This window comes from Sturnira hondurensis, unplaced genomic scaffold, assembly GCF_014824575.4.
Source record: "Sturnira hondurensis isolate 20B ecotype Veracruz unplaced genomic scaffold, ASM1482457v3 Scaffold0005279, whole genome shotgun sequence".
NCBI classification, from domain to species: domain Eukaryota; kingdom Metazoa; phylum Chordata; class Mammalia; order Chiroptera; family Phyllostomidae; genus Sturnira; species Sturnira hondurensis.
Window position 1 is genome coordinate 10,565,027 of NW_028077910.1, and position 19,472 is coordinate 10,584,498.

Below are 19,472 nucleotides of genomic sequence, written 5' to 3' on the forward strand. Positions count from 1 at the left end.
GGCTGAGCGGTCATTACCTAAATCTGAGATGCAAATAACAAGAACAAGGCCTTCATGTTGTAAAGTAAAATTAATTTTAGACTGTAATGAAGAAAAACACGTATTTGGGCAAAAGGAGCTGTAGCCTAAGAGACAGAGACTCAGCAAGCAGCCTAAATTATGTTCCACAAAACAAAGTGAAAGCAAGGCAAAAGTTCCTGCCCATGGTCCCAGTTAGGTCACGGGGATGTAAAATAGACAGGTCAGGCAGGCATAACTGACCAGGGCATAGTGCGGGAGGTGGAGAGGTCAGTCTGAGGTTCTTGGCATACAGAGTGTGTGAGAAGCCCCTGTAAGGAAATGACCACTAGCTTTTGTTGTTTATACAATCTGGGCCCTCAATTGACCATAGAGAGTCCAGCTCAGGAAATAAATTCCTTTTGAGGTTCACAGCAAATGAATCTTCTCCTTGGCATCCACAATTCAAATAGTCTGAGAAAGAACATTCTAGACTACTGCAAAGATACCAAGGCAAAAATAAATTTATATTTGACAAAAAGATTGGAGCTTAGCAAGGATAGCAGGAACCATGGGAAATAAAGTAGAATTGTGTAGGGTCTTAAAAGAGTATTAGGAATTCGCATTTCATCTTAAATCAGTAAAGAATTATTAAAAGGGTAATAAACACAGGAATGATGGGCTCTCACTTAGATTTTAAAAGTTCATCTGACTGCTGTGTGGCAAGCAGATTCCAGGGAAAGGCAGTACAAGGAGGCTGTAATAAGCCTCCAGTAAAGAGGCTTTCAAAATAGTACAGACAGGAGATGACTGTGGCATGAAGGTGAATACTCACAGTGAAGACCCAAATACGAAGATAGAATGTGCTTTGAGGATGAAATGATCAAAGTGTTATATGTATTGAATATGAATGTGAAGAAAAAGAAAGACTTGACAATGACTCTAAGATTTTTAGTCTGATTAACTCGTATTATGGTACAGTTACCTGGGGCAGCTGAGGTGGGAAAACTCAGAAAGCAGAACATGTTTATTAGTTCAGGGTGTAATTCAAGTGCTCTGTTCCAAAGATGAGTAAAATTTACATCGTTTATGTTTAAATAAATCCATACTTAGGATAAATTCCTAGATCTTCATTTCTAATATGACTATTTTTCTAACATACAGAAATCTCATTTTCAAAACCAATCTGCTCTTCCATTTTCCTTTGAACTACTGACATCTGAATAATTTCCTAATGAAGTACTATGCATCCTGTAGGGCCTAAGTGTGTGTCAATGTCTTTTCTATGGCTTTTCTTGACCCTTATCACAGACAGGCGTCTCTGCCCAAGCAGCATCACTTCACTTTATTTACATTTTCTAATAAAAGGTGTCACACTAATATTCACCAACTCCACTATGAATTCCTCAAGGGTGAGCTATCTCTAATTCATATTAGTATTCCTGGAAACCAGCCCAGTGCATAAATTCTCACTACAGACAAATTTTCATATGCACTCATGCTGAAAAATAGCTCACAAGCAGTATTTTCAGGCCCACCCACATACATATAAATAGCAACCACTCTTTTGCAAGTACAAAGGACAAAGTTCTACTTTAAAAATCAAAGGTTTAATTTAAAAACTAATAGCAAACACATGCCTTTTTATTTAAAAAACCCTCTCTCTCTGGAGAGAGAGAGAATATATATATTCTCTGTTATGAATATATACATTCTAAACAATTATGAATTGGGAAGAAAAAATTCCATCTTCAAGTTTCTTTGTTGTTAGTAAATATTATATGAAGAAACACATTATCTCCATACTAAATTTGCACATTTGTAATTAAACCAAAATGGTCTCCCTGCAAGTTGCACATAGGGGTCAAGAACATGACAGTGACTCAGAAACTAAGAGGCAATAATAGCAGCAAGCCTGACTCAACTCTGTCGTGCCACTGTGGAATAAGATGGTGTCAGTTGATTGGGTATGTGCTCTCTCTTTGCTTCTTTCTACAATCAAGGGGATCTGCCAAAAATTTCTGCCAATTGCTGGCAGGCACACAAAGCCCATCTAAGCACCTGTGTTGCAAAACTCAGCAACTGTGTGGTTGCCATTAGTAATCCATCTGTGAAGCTGGTACCTGCTGGACGGCAATTGGCTCACATAAGGTGGGTTGGAAGGGAAATTCCATTAGATAAGGGATACAGCAAAATTAACATAGCATTTGTTTTTGTTTGTTATTGAAAAATATAGCAAGCAATGATGGAAAGTGGAAATTTTACAAAGGATTTGAATAGATTAATAATGATTGTTACATGACAGAGGGAAATACTTGAAGATAAAAAGAAAAAATATATATGTATACACACACGCACATATATATATTTTTGAGCACCAAAACCTTTACTTACTTTAATGACCCATTACTCACAAATGGAGTGTCAGAGGCACTAGTCCAGTATAAAGTTAAAAAAAATCATGTCTTAATAAAGAATTGTAAACATCAGGTGAAGTTCATTTTCTTAGATTCTTAAATAATTACATCTCATTTACCGAGACTCAAAAAATTCAGACTGTGTGGGTTCGGTACTTATTTAAGCTGAAGATAGGACACAGCTATCAATGAAAAAGGAGCTTAATAGAAATATCAGTGATGTGCAAAACATGTACGGGAAAGTGCTGAAACATCTTTTGAGCACAAAATTGTTTTTGTGCACTTTTGTGTGTCAGTATATTAACAAGTGAAAATCAAAGGTTACATACTAATAGCAATTATCACTTATATTTACGGAGCATGTGATTTGCACCCAATGAGGTGCTACAGCATTTTATTTTTTTTAGATTTTTTAATTTATTTATCTTTAGAGGAGAAGGGAAGGAGGGAAGAAGAGAAATATCAATGTATGGTTGCCTCTTGTGAGTCTCCTGTTGGGAACTGGCCTGAAACCCAGGTATGTGTCCTGACTGGGAATTGAACCTCAATCGTGTGGTTCACAGGCCCATGCTCAATCCACTGAGCTACACCGGCCAGGGAACATTTTATTTTATTTTATTTTTTAAAGGTATTAAGTTTCAAGAACTGGGGCTCAGAGAAGTTACTTATCTTAACCATTTGACACAATGACCTGTTTAATGTTTCTTCAAATAAATTGTATTTACTTGATATGATTTGGCACTATTCATAATGGTGCCATTTAAGCAGTGTTTAATAAATATTTCAGTCCCTAAGCTATTGAGACAGTATAAACCAATATTGTATTATGAAGTATTTGCATAATACTGTGCTAGCTGAGGAAATCAATAAAACATAAAATAACCATGGGATAGGTAAATGAGAAATCTGAAAAATAAAAAACAACTATCTGTCATGATAAGGTTCAGGCTGAAAATGACCAATTTGGATTTTAAAAAGCAGTGTTTCTGCCCAGATCTATTCAATGACAAAGATAATACTGTACATGCTTCCCATGTATTTGCTTTAGTCTCTCCAGATTTTTAATGAGTTGTTTTATTGTTGTTCAAGTACAGTTGTCAGAATTTAGCCCCCACTACTCCCCGTCACCACAGTCACTCCCAACTCCTTCCCCTGCTTCCAACCCCTTGGTTTTGTCCATGTGTCTATTATAGTGGTTCCTGAAAACCCTTTCCCCCTTCTCCCCCTTTAACCCCAGCCACCTCCTATCTGGTTACAGTCAGATTGTTCTTAATTTCAATGTCTCTGGTTATATTTTGCTTGCTTGTTTTGATTTTGTTGCTTAGGTCCCACTTCAAGGTGAGATCATGTGGTATTTATCCCTCACCACCTAGTCTCCAGATTTTAAAAGGGCATTTATTAGAGCAAATTCTAGAAGAATGTATATTAAGTATCTCTTAGTAGTGAGTATATAGATAAATTATATTTTCAGATTTTGCTCTTTTTGTATTTCTAAAATGCATAAGTATTTATTGCAAAATTAAAAACTCAAATATTTAAGATGATCCATGGTAAAGAGTGAGGATGGTACATACTACATTTAGAAACTCCAGAAGTACATGAGTTAAAGCAATGTAAATTATGATTGTGAAAATAGTATGAATAGACATTCATCTAGATTCTCAAATGCAAGAAGTAATAGTTGAGAATGCATTCTCAATCTTAGAAAGTGCTGATTCCTGATTCATTAGATTTGTTTTTATTAGTCCAACATATTATTAGAATAATTTCAAACAGAAAAACTGAAAGAATTTTACAGTTCAAATTTATGTATGTGCTATGTTTCTGTTGAAATTGACATTATACTGTATTAGCTTTATCATATATCTATTTATATACGTCAACCTACATAACCTTCTAATTGTAGATTCATCTATCTTTTTTCTGATGCATTTTAAAGTTACAGACATCATTACATTCCCATAAATACTTCACCATGCATGTATATTAACCAGCATGAATGCTGGTTAAAAAAAAGCACTTTCCAGTGCTTTTTTTCTTGTTTTGAAGTATAATTTGCAGACAATTCAATGCATAAATACTGAATGTCTTTTTAATGAATTCTGACAAATGTATCTAAATGTTCATTTTAAAAGGGCATGCACTCCCATATGATTTTACTTATATGTGGAAACAAAAGAACAATATAAACGAACAAAATTGAACCAGACTTATAGACACAAAGAGCCAACTGGTGGCTGCCAGATGTGGGTAGGCATTGGAGGTCTGGGTGAAAGTAAAGAAATTAAGAAATACAAAAATATGTAATACAAATTACAAAATAGTCACAAGGATAGAGAGTAGAGCATAGGGAATACAGTCAACAAATTGTGATACCTATATATGGTGCCAGGTTGGTACTGGAAATATCAGAGGAAACACTTGGTAAAGTTTATGATTGTCTAACCACTGCAATGTACACCTGAAACCACTATTAAAGGTAAACTGTAAAAAAAAAATAAAATGAAGAACATATAATAAAGAAGGGACATGGACTCATGTTGAGCCTTTTTTCTTACTGTTTTTTTCTCAACAGCATTCTCAGTTGGTGGATTGAGGCATTTAAATAAAAATCAATTTCCACATTAATAAATTGTATTTCATGAGCACTTCCACTACTTACTAGTTTTCATTTTTTATTAGAGTTCTAAGTTGCAAGCAATGAAAACCAACTCAGGTGAATCTAAATCTTTTCCGCCTAAGCAGAAAATAAGTTTATTGAAAAATATATTGACTTTATATGTTTCAATTGAAGAGCGGAGAGAAAAACAAAAACAAAACCACCAGGAGCTGGAAGGCCAGGCTTGGAAGCAGGGACATAGTCTAGGAGGATAGTTAAACCTGGTCAGGGGAAGACAGGATGTAATACCGAGTCCCACCACAGCTCTGCTGTCAGCACTAAGATGAGAGTGAGTTGACATGACTACCTGAGTTGCGGTGGCCCAGCATAAAAATCTCCGTGGAGATGCACAGTCCCTGTGGAATGTCCCTGGGTGGCCCCCGCTGAGTTGTGTGTCCATGCCTGGTCAGGGAGTCTTAGAATATGAGAGTCTCATATTTTGAACTTCTATAATGGGTGCAGCATGCTTACCTTCCCAACAGGAACCATAAAGGAAGAAATTCTTTAAATGTAAGTGAAGAATTTCATATGATTGGTACCAAAACAAATGGCCAATACCACTAACATACATCATTTCGTTTTTCTGTTCAGCAGCCCTATAAAGTTGTCACCAACACAAGCAAAACATTCTTGTTTTATGGATGAGAGCAGTGTTTAGACAACTGGTATTTCATCAGTTTGACCTTAGTACTGTATGTTCTAGTTTCTAGTTTGACTAGTGAGTCCTTGTCCAATCAGAACAATGAGACTTCTTATTTTGGACAGGGCTGCGGGGCACATTGTGGTTAGAACAGGAGAGGTGCTTTCTGATGCCAACTGAGCCAAATAGTTCCCTAGCAAAGATCCTAGACAGTTAATCTTGATTATGGCATCTCTCTACCGTTGGAGATTGTAACCTTGAAAACTAAAGGCAGCCATTATCATTTATGAGAGCAGGTCTATGGGCAGCGAGACTGAACAAGAAAACCCCCCAAAGTAATCACGGAAGAGACAGATAGCCCTAATGGCAATCATGGTGGTGGTTCGGGGTCTTTTCCTGAGGCCTGGGCATATGAGGTCCCTGTAAACTGTGAATTATGTGTATATTTTATTCTGGTAATAAATTGTCCTTTTTTTGATTAAACAAAATCTCCAGTGGGTTTGTTATTTGCCAGAAAGAGTTATAATCATTGCATCCATTATGGATAGGTAATCCTGAAATGAAACCTGCTTTCACCCACATGGCAGAGATGAGGTGGATCACAATTTATTAAGCATAGACCTCAACATTTTCTAACTATAATCTTTCATGTAATTAATACTGAATTTATTCCCTCCTTAATAAATAATGTCACAGAATAATGAGTTTCTTTTAAAACAAGAAGTACCTTCTTGTACTCTTAGAAGTAGCTGAGAGACCAAAAAAGGATCAAGATACACTGAAGAACCACCTCATCTTCATTTAAATTATCATCCATTTTATCTTCCCCACCCCAATTTTATAAAACATTAATAAGGCTATAAGTCTAAGCTCTATGTCACTGTAACTGTGTAGCTTTTGGGCTCTGTAAGAGATTGACTCCAAATATGGTATTTTTTTTGCTACAAGTAATGTGCATATGAAAAGCAATAACTCATTTCTGCAAGCTCTAATTCCATAATAATTTATTCCAAGGCCTTGGCAGCTAATGTTTCACTCACTATTAATAGAAAACCATGCAAGTGGTGTAGGTGGTACTTTCAGTTTAGTAATGCTCTAGTCAATTTCTTTAATTTATAAAGTATTTATAAATCTCATCTTTGCAAAACTACCGAAACCGTGTAGGCAGAAACCAGTTATCTCCTTATCTCACAGCTTTCCAGATTGTATCTTCCTCTGTAGCCAACATAATCATTTACACTCCTCTTATTAAATCTGCTGCATGACCCCATCTGTTACTTTGCATCTTATGAAATAGCTGATTATTTGTGTGGCTCGTGATTAGAATTTGTTTTGTTATTCCAATTACCCTAGAACAGGTAATGTTACATAGGACTTGAAATTAGATTCCTGAAATCTATTTTAGCATTGGCAGTAACACTTTCAACTTTTACCTTTATGAATACTCCTTCTTTATATCTGGTATCACCCCTTGCCCTGAATCCTAAGGCTATATCAGCTTTATTGTACTCAGCATATGCATGGTATATCTTTTTTCACCTTTAAGTTTCTTGTGCTATAGTGAATCTTTATTCATTCTGAAGTTTGAATATCATATAAAATTTCACTTGCCACACAATATCTTCTTCTTTTAATTTTTTCCAACCATTTACGATGCAGACACACTGTTGCAAGTTTGTAAGCCATGCAAAATCAAGCAGTGGGTGAACTGGGCCTGTGGAGCACTATTTTCCAGCCCCTGCTATACAATACAGAACAAAGTTAGTCCAACTTAAAGTGTTGGGCAGAATATTTATAGTTAATCTTTATTTTCTCAACTAATTTATTGATTATCTAGATTGGACAAAGTAAATAAATTGCAAAGGTCCCTGGCAGGTGTGGCTCAGTGTATTAAAATGGCCTGCCAATCAAAGGGTCGCTGGTTCTATTCCCAGCCAGGGCACAGGGCTGGGTTGTGGGCCAGGTCCCCAGTGTGGGACATGCGAGAGGCAACCACCCACTGTTGTTTCTCTCCTCTTTCTCCCTCCATTCCTCTCTAAAATAAATAGGTAAAATCTTTTTAATAAATAAATAAATAAATAAATAAATAAATAAATAAATGGCAAAGGTAAATAAATAACTTAGGCAAGACTCTATAAACACAACAGGGAAATATAGTCATACCTTGGTACTGTCAGCATCAAATCCATCAAACCCTGTACTCATCAAATTTTGAAGAGGGAAAAAAAAGATTTCAGCATTGGGTCCTTCCTTGGGACTCAGGGCACTTGGTAGAACTTGTATGAGCCAGCATGCCACCCTGCAAGAGAAAATGTTTCATTGTTGGTTCTTGTGGGTTTACAGAACTCATCATGAGTTCCGGAATGAATTAGTGAAGAATACTGAGATACCACTGTAAGACATATAAACACATAGAGAGTACAATATTAAATGTAGTAAGTGACAAAAGAGCATTATTCAGAACACTAGGCAGTGATATGAGGTTTTACATGGAACAAAATGCACATATTTAAGTGTATGACCCAAGAAGTTTGAAAAATGGTACTCCTGTTAAACAACTATCCCAGTTAAGAATTTAAAAAGTATTTTCATCACCATGAGAACATATCATAGTCTTTTTATAGTCAAACCCCCACCAAGAGCAGCCATTCTTGAGATTTTCTTTAGATTAGATTAGCCTTTAATGTTCTAGGGATGTACGTAAACAAAAATCACACATTATGTCCAACAATAATGATGGATTTCAGTAGTTCTCACTTTAGTTCTGAAAATCATTACTCCACATTTTGTTGAACCCTATTGTTAGGTAGATGCAAGAAGAAGATTTTTAAAACTTCTTGTAAAATTAACTCGTTTATCTTTATGATTATTTTATACCTGGTGGTACCCCATGTCATGAAGTCTGCTTTATCTAAAAGAGTAATTGTATCAGCTTTATTATTACTGTTTAGCAATTTTTATTTCCTGGTGTAATGAGAATTTCTAGAGTCATCTTTTGCTGTCCCTGCCCTATATTTGAAATCAGTCTATCATCGCTGTGAGCAGGGGTGTTCAACCCACACCCCATGGGCTGCATGCAGCCCAGGATGACTAGGAATGTGGCCCACCACAAAATCATAAATTTATTTAAAACTTTTTTTCTCTTCAGTTTTCATTGCTGTTTATATATTTAATGCATGGGCCAAGAAAACTCTTCTTCTTCCAGTGTGGCCCAGAGACACCAAAAGGTTGGACACCCCTATAAGGTGCTGGCTCATGTTGTTGCATAATAGTATTTTAAAGCAAAAAGCTGAGCACTGGGTATCCTATGCCTATAATATACCAATTTCTCTGGATATTTTCAGTGAAGGGAAGAAGAAATTTATTTTTTAAATAATTTAAGGGTATTCTCATAAAGCACTGCTGTGAGAATAGCCCTGCTATTATAATATATATGTGTGTGTTTGTTTGCATATATGTATGTATGTGTATATGTGTGTATATATATATATAGGAAATAACATGTTTCAGACATTAGACAATAGCTAGAATAAAGCTGTGATCTTTGGGGGAAAGGCAAAAAAATAAGAGAGCCTTAGGATTGTCACAAGTTACTTTCTGAACACAGATTCCAGGTTGTGGTTCTAGAAAGAGACACCAAACAAAGGCAAGCAATCTTGATGAGCTGAGAAGCCAGAAGTCAGAGATAAAGGCTGTAGAGTGGGCTCAAAACCATTAGGCACGAGAGCAGGGAGGAGGCAAAGCGCAGAGAGCNATATATATATATATATATATATATATATATGAAATAACATGTTTCAGACATTAGACAACAGCTAGAATAAAGCTGTGATTTTTGAGGGAAAGGCAAAAATATAAGAGAGGCTTAGGATTGGCACAAGTTACTTTCTGAACACAGATTCCAGGTTGTGGTTCTAGAAAGAGACACGAAACAAAGGCAAGCAATCTTGATGAGCTGAGAAGCCAGAAGTCAGAGATAAAGGCTGTAGAGTGGGCTCAAAACCATTAGGCACGAGAGCAGGGAGGAGGCAAAGCGCAGAGAGCTTCAGGGAACTGCAGACAGGTCTCTTTGAATATTTATCTTTTTACTGGTCTTTACCAGAATGTGTGACACTCCATGAGGTGGTTGGGATAATGTCAATTAAACAAATAGTAGAGCTAAAAAACTGTTAAAAAGAGAAGTAAATTTAAATGTATGGGACATCCGGCAGTCTACATACTAGTATCACTGTAGAAGTTAGGTCAGATCAGCTGCAGACTACAGATTTCTCTGAACCCACCCTAACAACGCTTAACACCTGTTCTAAAAGGCTCATATCAATGTTGAATTAATTTTCTTACATGAAGAGAAAAGCCCAAACCTCTTTAGAGAAATACAACAAAATTCATCACCCAACAATATAGAATTCATAATATCCAGAATCCAATGTAAAATTACTAAGCGTATAAAGAAAAAAGAAAAAAAAACATATGGTATATAACCAACCAAGAAATTCATCAAATGAAAGAGATGCAGATACCAGAGAGAAGAGGGAATTAGTAGACACACATCTTAAAATAGAAATAATGTATGGGCCCCACAGGCTCAAGAATACAAACAAAACTATGAATACAGTGAGAGGGGAACTAAAAAATAGCAAAAAGACCAAACTTTAAAAAGGTAAGACGATGGAACTTTCAGAGGTGTAAAGCAACCAGTGCAGTTGAAGATGCAGCAATAGAATGAAGCACAAGGAAAACAAAACCCGACAAGAAAAAAATATTGGAAGAAATCACTGCCCAGCAGTATCTCTAATGAAAACTACAAATCCACAGACAAAAGTTCAGCAGACCCATTCAGAGTAAATATTTTAAAAGCACATCATAGCAATAATTCAAAACCACTGAAAAAGAAAAAAATCTTAAATGTTTAAAATTCTGTGTTAATAAAGATTTAATGAAAATACTCACATGTAGATTGTTTGTGTTAAATATTCACTAGGTTAATTTGATTGCCAGCAAATAACAGAAAGGTCCAGGTGTATAAAAAGAATGACCACATTAAAAGAAAATACGCAAAATTCTAAAACTGAGACAATAATATATACAACTGATAAGGAGTCATTAATCAACAATTGTAATGTCTAAGGCAATATATGCTTTTCTCACTCTATTATTTATATTACGGACTTTGTAATGCTTTCATCTTTTCTTTGTGAGTTTAGGCTTGTGAGTACTTAGACCTTAGAAAACTATGTATATTTGTGATTTAATGACATACTATTTTTAGCACTTCCTTGAAATGCTGCAAAATTAATAAAAATGTTGCATATATGATATAAAGAGCCTTGTCACTTTGAATTTGCTGCTTGAGCAACTTTGCTTTAAAAAAGTACATAAATTATATAGTGACATTTAACGAGTGAAACATTTGCAATGGTATTAACCCTCTAAGATCATTTATGCAGAAAGAGGGGTTTTCTAAATACATTTCAAGTGAAATAAGCCAGGTGTTGAAGGACAAATACCATATGATCTCACCTTTAACAGGAGCCTAAACAACAAAACAAACAAGCAAGCAAAACATAACCAAAGACACTGAAATAGAGAACAAGGGGACAGTGACCAGAGGGGAGAGGGGAGGGAATTTCAGGGGAAATAGGGGAGGGATTTAGAGGAACAAATATAAAGGATACATGGACAACAACTAAGAAGGGTGGAAATGAGAAGGAGGTGGGGAGCTCGGGGAGGGGCGGGGATGGGATGGGAGTAATAGACAGAAAACTGTACTTGAAAAATAATTAAATAAATTGAAAAAAAAGAAAAGAAACAAAGGCAGAACACTGTACTTGAACAACAATAAAACATGTTTAATAAAAAAGAAAAAAATCTTCCTTTCAACACATGACTTGTAAAATCTAAATACATACACCTTAAAATATCCACCAAACCATCTAATATGGTATCATTAGATGTATGTAATATGGTATCATTATTACAATTAATAAATTAAAAACACAAATTTAATTAAATACATTTATCAATTTTATGTGATAAATGTCAGTATTGAAATGTTACCTCAGAAACTAAAACCGTGATAGCAATGAACATTGATTTAGATCATATAGGAGGTTTCTATTAATGCATAGTAAATTACCAAAAATATAGCAGCTTGCAACTATGCCTATTTATTATCTCAAGTGTGGGTAGGTCAAAAGTCTGGCAGAACATAAGTGGATTCTCTTCCCAGAATCTTACAAGGCCAAAATCAATGTGTCTGCAGGGCTGTAAGTCAATCTAAACTCCGGGGTCCTTTTTCAATATCACTAGTCATTGGCAGAGTATTTATCCATGAGGAATACTCCTGTTTTTCATGTGGCTCCCTCCATCTTCAAGCCAGCAAGGGCAGGCGGATGCCTTCTCATGCTTCACATGTCTCTCATCTACCCTTTATCCACATCTCTCTGCTTTTAAGTCCTCACGGGATCACTTTGGGTTTACCTGAATAATCCGAGATAATCTTTCTATCTTAAAAACCATCAGTTAGTAACTTTAATTATACCTGCAAAGCTTTATTTTTGCCCCATAATGTAATACATTCACTGATGCGACACCAAGCATAAAAATCATGACGAAAAATTTTGGCTTATTACAGGGATTTTTTTGATAAGAAAAAACATCAAATACGTATTTGACTAGGAATAAACTTTCATCAATACAAATTAAGGTTTAAATATTAAAAATCAAATTGAATAAAACTAGTCAAAATTATTTTTGGTACATAATAACAAGCAAGAAATATATATTTAGCACTTGCTATAAGCCAGTACTACTAGAATCGAGACATAACTATATCCAGTCTCTTTCTGTCCCTGATATGTACATTCATATCTGAAAAAACTATCCTGGGCACATATTTTATAAACAAGAAAAAGTAATTTAAATAAAAATAAAAAGTAATTTACTGTCTCTGTCCTCCACCAACTTAAAATGTATAGGGAGTAATTGCCATGCAAATCCCAGTGGGAAAAATAACAAAAAATGAAACAATGTCTTTAAAGCTAATGATCATGCTGCATAAGGAAAAAAAGAGCAGAGGATAAGTCTTGAAAAGTAAGAATAAGGTCTTCAAAAGAAGGATTTGTGTCCTGGCTGGTGTAACTCAGTGGATTGAGCCCGGGCCTGCGAACCAGAGGATCGCAGTTCGATTCCCAGTCAGAGCACATGCGTAGGTTACAGGCCAGGTCCCAGTAGGGGACACATGAGAGGCAATCATACATTGATATTTCTCTCCTTTCTTCTTCTCTTCCTCTCTAAAGATAAATAAATAAAATTTTTAAAAAAGAAGAATTTGCTAAATTCGCTAAAAAAATTACCTTGATAAAACAATCTAAAAGTTTTATATATGTTTTGCTCTTTGATATAAATTAAAAACTATGTGTTAGTTTTGTATGCCACACTGGGGTTAAGAGCATGGAGGAATATAGGTATTAATAAATAAATGAAATAATGTACTTTAGGTAAGTAATTTCTATTTGTGAAATTGTATAGTGTAGGTCACCTGCTGTTCTGTCTATATGGAACTTAAATTCTATGATCCATGACCAGAGTCACCCTCATAATTAAATACACATTTTCTCTGTGACCCATGATTAAACAACAGATGACTCTTTAAGACAGTAAAACTGATGAAATTATCATAATCAGATATAATTCATAATTGAACAGATATGCTCATTTTTTCCTACTCTTTAAAACTCTCTGGTGCCATCCTATTTCATTTAAACTAATGATAACATTTTAATTAACTCAGAAGATAGCATTTCATACTTCCTGCCAATTTTCCAACCTTTCTTTTGTAGGTTATCCATCTTTACTGTCTTTATACTACATTAAGACTATCATTTTTATTGGCAAATATATTTTCCCAAACAGTTGCTTCTCTTTTTATCCTGATACTGTTTTCCTTAGCCATGCAGAAGCTTTTAAGTTTCATGAGATCCCACTTGTTTATTCTTTCATGTCCCTTGCTCTAGGGGACGTATCAGTAAAAATATTGCTGCGTGGAATATCTGAGATTTTCCTGCCAATGCTCTCCTCTAGGGCTTTAATGGTTTCCTGGCTTATATTTAAGTCTTTTATCCACCTTGAATTTATTTTGGTGTATGGTGTAAGTTGGTGCTTGAGTTTCATTTTTTTGCATGGAGCTGTCCAGTTCTCCCAACACCATTTGTTGAAGAGGCTGTTTTCACTCCATTTTATGTTACTGCCCCCTTTGTCGAATATTAATTGACTATAGAGATTTGGGTTTATTTCTGGGCTCTCTGTTCTATTCCATTGGTCTATGTGCCTGTTTTTATGCCAGTACCAGGCTGTTTTGATTACAGTGGCCCTGTAATACAGTTTGATATCAGGTATTGTAATCCCTCCTACTTTGTTCTTCTTTCTCAAAATTGCAGCTGCTATTCGGGGTCTTTTATGGTTCCATATAAATTTTTGAAGTGCTTGTTCTATGTGGTTTAATCTCCAAAATATACAAAGAACTCACATGACTCCACTCAAAGAAGACGAGCAACCCAATTAAAAAATGGGCAAAGGACTTGAACAGACACTTCGCCAAGGAGGACATACAGAAGATCCAGAGACACATGAAAAGATGCTCGATATCACAAGCTATCAAAGAGATGCAAATTAAAACCACAATGAGATACCACTTAACACCAGTCAGAATGGCTACCATAAACAAAGAAACAAACAGCAAGTATTGGAGAGGTTGTGGGGAAAGAGGACTCTAGTTCACTGTTGGTGGGATTGCAGACTGGTACAACCACTATGGAAAACTATGTAATTTTCTAAGAAAACTAAAAATGAACGTGCCTTTTGACCCAGCAATTCCACTCTTAGGAGTATATCCTAAGAACCCTGAAACATCAATCCAAAAGAACCTATGCACCCCAATGTTCATAGTAGCACAATTCATGATAGCCAAGAGTTGGAAGCAACCTAGATGCCCATCGGTCAATGACTGGATCAAAAAACTATGGTACAGTTACACAATGAAATTCTATGCTGCAGAAAGAAAGAAGGAGCTCCTACCCTTTGCAACATCATGGATGGAACTGGAAAGCATTATGCTGAGCGAAATAAGCCAGGCGGTGAAAGACAAATACCATATGATCTCACCTTTAACAGGAATCTAAACAACAAAACAAACAAGCAAGCAAAATGTGACCAAAGACACTGAAATACAGAATGTGCTGACAGGGTCCAGATGGAAGAGGGGAGAGAATCACAGGGGAAAAGGGGAAGGACTCACATGAACAAGTATAAAGGACACATGGACAATACCTAAGGTGGGGGCGGAAATGGGAGGGAGGGGGGGAGCACTGGGGGGCAGGGCTGGGAATACAAGACGGAAAACTGTACTTGAACAAGAATTAAATTTAAAAAGACTATAATTTTTAAGTACACTATAATATATGCTTACTTCCACCTCAGATTTGTGTGTAATATTCTATTTTTTCACACAAGCTTTAGTCTAGTTAATTCATAACAATTGCGCCAATTACAAACCTATGCTTTTCTTTTTTTCCTTTGATCACAAAATAATGGTGTGAGGAATAAATGACACCACTTTTCTCCCTTGCCAGAACCACGTGATAAGCAGTGTCCCTTTCTCCCCCTGATTCTAGGCTTGGACATGTAATTGCTCTGGCTAATAACATAGAGTTGAAAGCTCAGTAAGCAAGCTCTGTGCTGGTGCCTCAAGTAAACTGTTTTCATAAGAAGAGATTACCCACCTGCAGTCCCCAAGCCAGTCAACTCATGACTCAAGAAAAGCTAATGTTTCAGTTGGAGTTCTAAAGCAGGAGAAGATCCATGTCACAGCTCAAGGTAGTCAGGAAGAGGAGCTCCTCCTCCCCAGAGGGGCAGTGAACCTCTGTTCTCTATTCGGATGTCCAGTGGGTTGGATGAAGGCCACCCACACTAGGAAAGGCAATTTTCTTTACCCAGTTTATTGATTCAGATGCTAACATTATCTGAAACTCCCCAAATAATACTGACCCATTATCTGGGTACCCCATGGCTCGGAGATTAGTTGACACCTAAAATTAACCAACATGTGTAGGTAGCTGCTACCTCCACAGCCTGGGCCCCAAGGTGAACACACCGCATGCAGAGCTCTGCGCCTGAGCCCACCAAACCCACAGCGTGAAGCACAGCTTCCCTGCTACATGTAGAAGTCACTGTCACATGAAAATAATTTTCTTGTTAAATCATTAAATTTGGAGTGGCTGGATATGCAGCAACTATTAATCTATTCATCTAACACTTACCTACTAGATAACTGGTTGGCTAGGCATATTTATAAGAAGAGTACTATTGATACCTGTATGTGCTTCTTTATTTTGAGCCATGAACTTATTTGCTGTATTGAAAATTATAAACGCCTAGTTTTAGGTGGGAAACAACTATAAATATAAATATCTGTGGACATTCCACAGGTAACTGGAAGTTGTCATGAAATGATAACTGAAATAAGTTGTTGAAGCAATAGTGAAGTAATTTTGTTTTTCATTTTGAATGTGGCATGCTTTTATATTCTTTGTATTTGGTTTTCTAATGTAGTTCCCCCATAATGCATGTTATGCTAACCAATTTTCTGTTCTTGTACTTGTCATCACTTAATATCTTTTCGATAAGTGTGTTATGACAGCCATTTTTTAGTCGTCAGGAATCTGATCTGTCACAGTGCACTTCTAAAAATATCATTTGCAACTTTCCTAATTTATGCCACACTTACTATGAAATCTACAGATGTATATTTCTTGTGTTACCAACACGGAGTGTTTTATTTCCCTAAAGAATATTTTCTGATATCCAGACTGCTACTAGAAAACTTTTCATAAAATGAAATAATTTTATCTTGTCTAAATTACACCTCACTTCCATTACAGATAGTTCAAGTTCTTCTATAAATAAAGAAAAATCTAGTAAAAATGAAATCAAATGTTGACACCAGCTAAATGCCTGAATTTGAACATTGTGTCCACTAATATATAAATACAATTGGAGAAGTACATTTTGTCTCCAGGCATTTGTTTCCTCAGCTTAATGCCTAAGTTATAGGTATCTTATGATGGTTAAATAAGACAATGTATGTAGCAGATGATTTGCAAGTGGTAAGTTTTCCAAGAGTGATATTTCTTCTTTCTTTTTTTAATTAAAGAGGGGCCTTGTTCAATTTGGACCTCTCCAAATTGATGTCATCTTAATGACTTAATTTCAACTTAATTGTGCTCTTGCTTTAAAAAAATGTTTTAATATAAAAATGTTCAGTGGCAGCTAAATTTTAATAATTGCAATAACAGTAAGGAGGGAACTGTAAGAGTTATAAGACCATAAAGTATACCTATGGAAATACACTAAATACTGTTTCAAACAAGTAGGCAATCATTTTATTTGTAGCCATTAGAATTCTAGTACAATTAAGAAACTGCTATTAAAGCAGGCCCTTAGGTATGTCTTATAAGGCTGGTTTGGTGGAGCTGTGTTTTTTTAACCCTCTTTTGTCTGGGAAATGCCTTATTTCACCTTCCATTTTAAATGAGAGTCTTCTTGGGTGGAATAGTCTTGGTTGCAGGCCTTTGCTTTTCATTACTTGGAATAATTCTTTACAGAATGGAATATTCCACAGCAGGAAGAAAGAAGGAACTCATACCCTTCATGACAGCATAGATGGAGCTGGAGAGCATTATGCTAAGTGAAATGAGCCAGGTGGTGAAAGATAAATACCATATGATCTCACCTATAAGTGGAACCTAATCAAAAAAACAAATAAGCAAGCTAAATATAACCAGAGACATAAAAACAAAGAGCAAACTAACAGTAACCAGAGGAAAGGGGAGAGGTCAATAATGGGGGAAATAAGAAGAAGGTTCAAGTCAAGGAACTTGTATAAAGGACCCATGGGCAAAGACAATGGGGGAGGGATAATACAATGTGGGAGGTGGGGATGGGTAGGGCAGGAGAGAGTAATGGGGAAAATAGGTACATCTGTAATTGAACAACAAGTAAAAAAGAAACTGCTATTAAGTTGTTAAAAAGAATAATATTACTATATTCTTATTCCTTGAAGAAAGATTTACACAGGAAATATCTAGTAAAATTGATTGTATCATTTTATTCTGTTAAGTGGGTAAAAGTTTCTATACTTAGGGGGTATTATAGTAAAAATATGGAAAAAAGAATCCATGTAATTGGATTATAGAATTATAATTATAGAATTTAAGATATAATTTAAGATATAATGTAATTATAATTAAGAATTATAATTCAGAGAAAATCAATTTTTATTTCTACACATCTGCACCCTCTCCCAAAAAACTCGATTCTCCATAGGTACTTAACCCCACACAGCATTAGCATATAGTCACTTATCCAATATAGAATATTAGAAACCATTGTTTCTATTTCATCTTATTTCATCTTTCACATTTGCCAGCAGTTTTTGTGATCTTTCCTCTTACAGATCTCTAGACTCCATCCATTTTTCTTTATTCTCCACGTTCTCATCCCTGAAAAACAAAACAAAACACTCTTATCTCCTATCTGGGCTCTTACAATGAAGTTCTATTAACCCATCCCTCAGGGCCCACCTTTACCCACCTCTACTATTGAAATTAGTTCACAAAACAAGTCTAATCAGATCAAGTTGCTTACTCAACATACTTTAAAGTGTTAACAAAAGAGATATTTGTAAAAACCTACATTTTTCTTCCTTTAATTGTTTAACTGAACCTCAATCTTTACTTCCAGGCCATTTACATGCTTCGTCCTCTGGGTTAAATGCACTCCTCTCTGTGGTAAATCCTCAGGGAGACCTTCCCTGGTCCACAGCAATAGGTCTTTCCCTTCTTATAGAATTTATCTTCGTGGGTCTTACTCTGTTGTAACTGCAAAATTACATTTTGGGGATCATTTTATTAATGTCTACTTCATCTATTAAAGAGCTATAAATTACACAAGAACAGTGACGGTACCATATATTGAGCCTTGACAACAAAGTCTTTAATGATCACATGTTAATTAATGGATTCTTCATATCCGTGGTAGAGAGATCCTTTAATTCAACCCATTACAGACTTCTGAATTTTTGGATGGTGAGATCATACATGTGTGTCATGTTAAGCCACCAATTTTGTAGTAATTTGTTAAAACAGAAATGGTAATCTAATACTCGTATGTAGTATTTATAACTGGAGAACTTACTTAGAATGCAGAATTATAATGTTCTGTTTGTTTGACTCCCACCAGATCTTACTTCCCAGAAGACAGGAACTCCTCTTGAATACCCTGAGTAACCTGCACAGTGCGTGGCGTATAAGTTGAGTGGAAGAATAAGCACTCTTTCAGTGACCTGGTAATATAGAACTTTCTTTTGTGTATGATGGCAAAAGTTTCATTACTCTGGTATTTTGTATACTTTCTGTGTCTACTACAGAGATTGCTGGTGTCTCTTTTGAAAAAAAAAAACAATAAAACTTCTTTTTCTTGGTATTTTTCTCCTTCATTACAATAAATGTTTAATTAAAAACTAGCTTTGAATTTTGTTTTAAAGTCAAATGAGAACGCAAACTAATTATTAAAAAAGAAAAAAATATGTTTATTTTATTCTACAACAGTGACTTTTTGAACCATACTTTGGTTACTTTATCTGATATTTTTAAAAACTTTTTTCTGAAAAATCAAAATGAATAATGGTAAATTTATTGAAAAA

The 19,472-nt window shown here is 35.5% G+C and overlaps 1 protein-coding gene across 1 annotated transcript in view; it reads left to right on the forward strand.

Annotated features, from left to right (window-relative positions):
- BCHE (butyrylcholinesterase) overlaps positions 1-19,207 on the forward strand; it is a 79,820-nt gene extending 60,613 nt beyond the window's left edge. Inside the window, exon 6 of the mRNA XM_037046608.1 lies at positions 19,010-19,207. The gene's annotated coding sequence lies outside the window, so the exon portion shown is untranslated. The remainder of the gene's footprint in view (positions 1-19,009) is intronic.
- Positions 19,208-19,472: the final 265 nt, after the last annotated feature.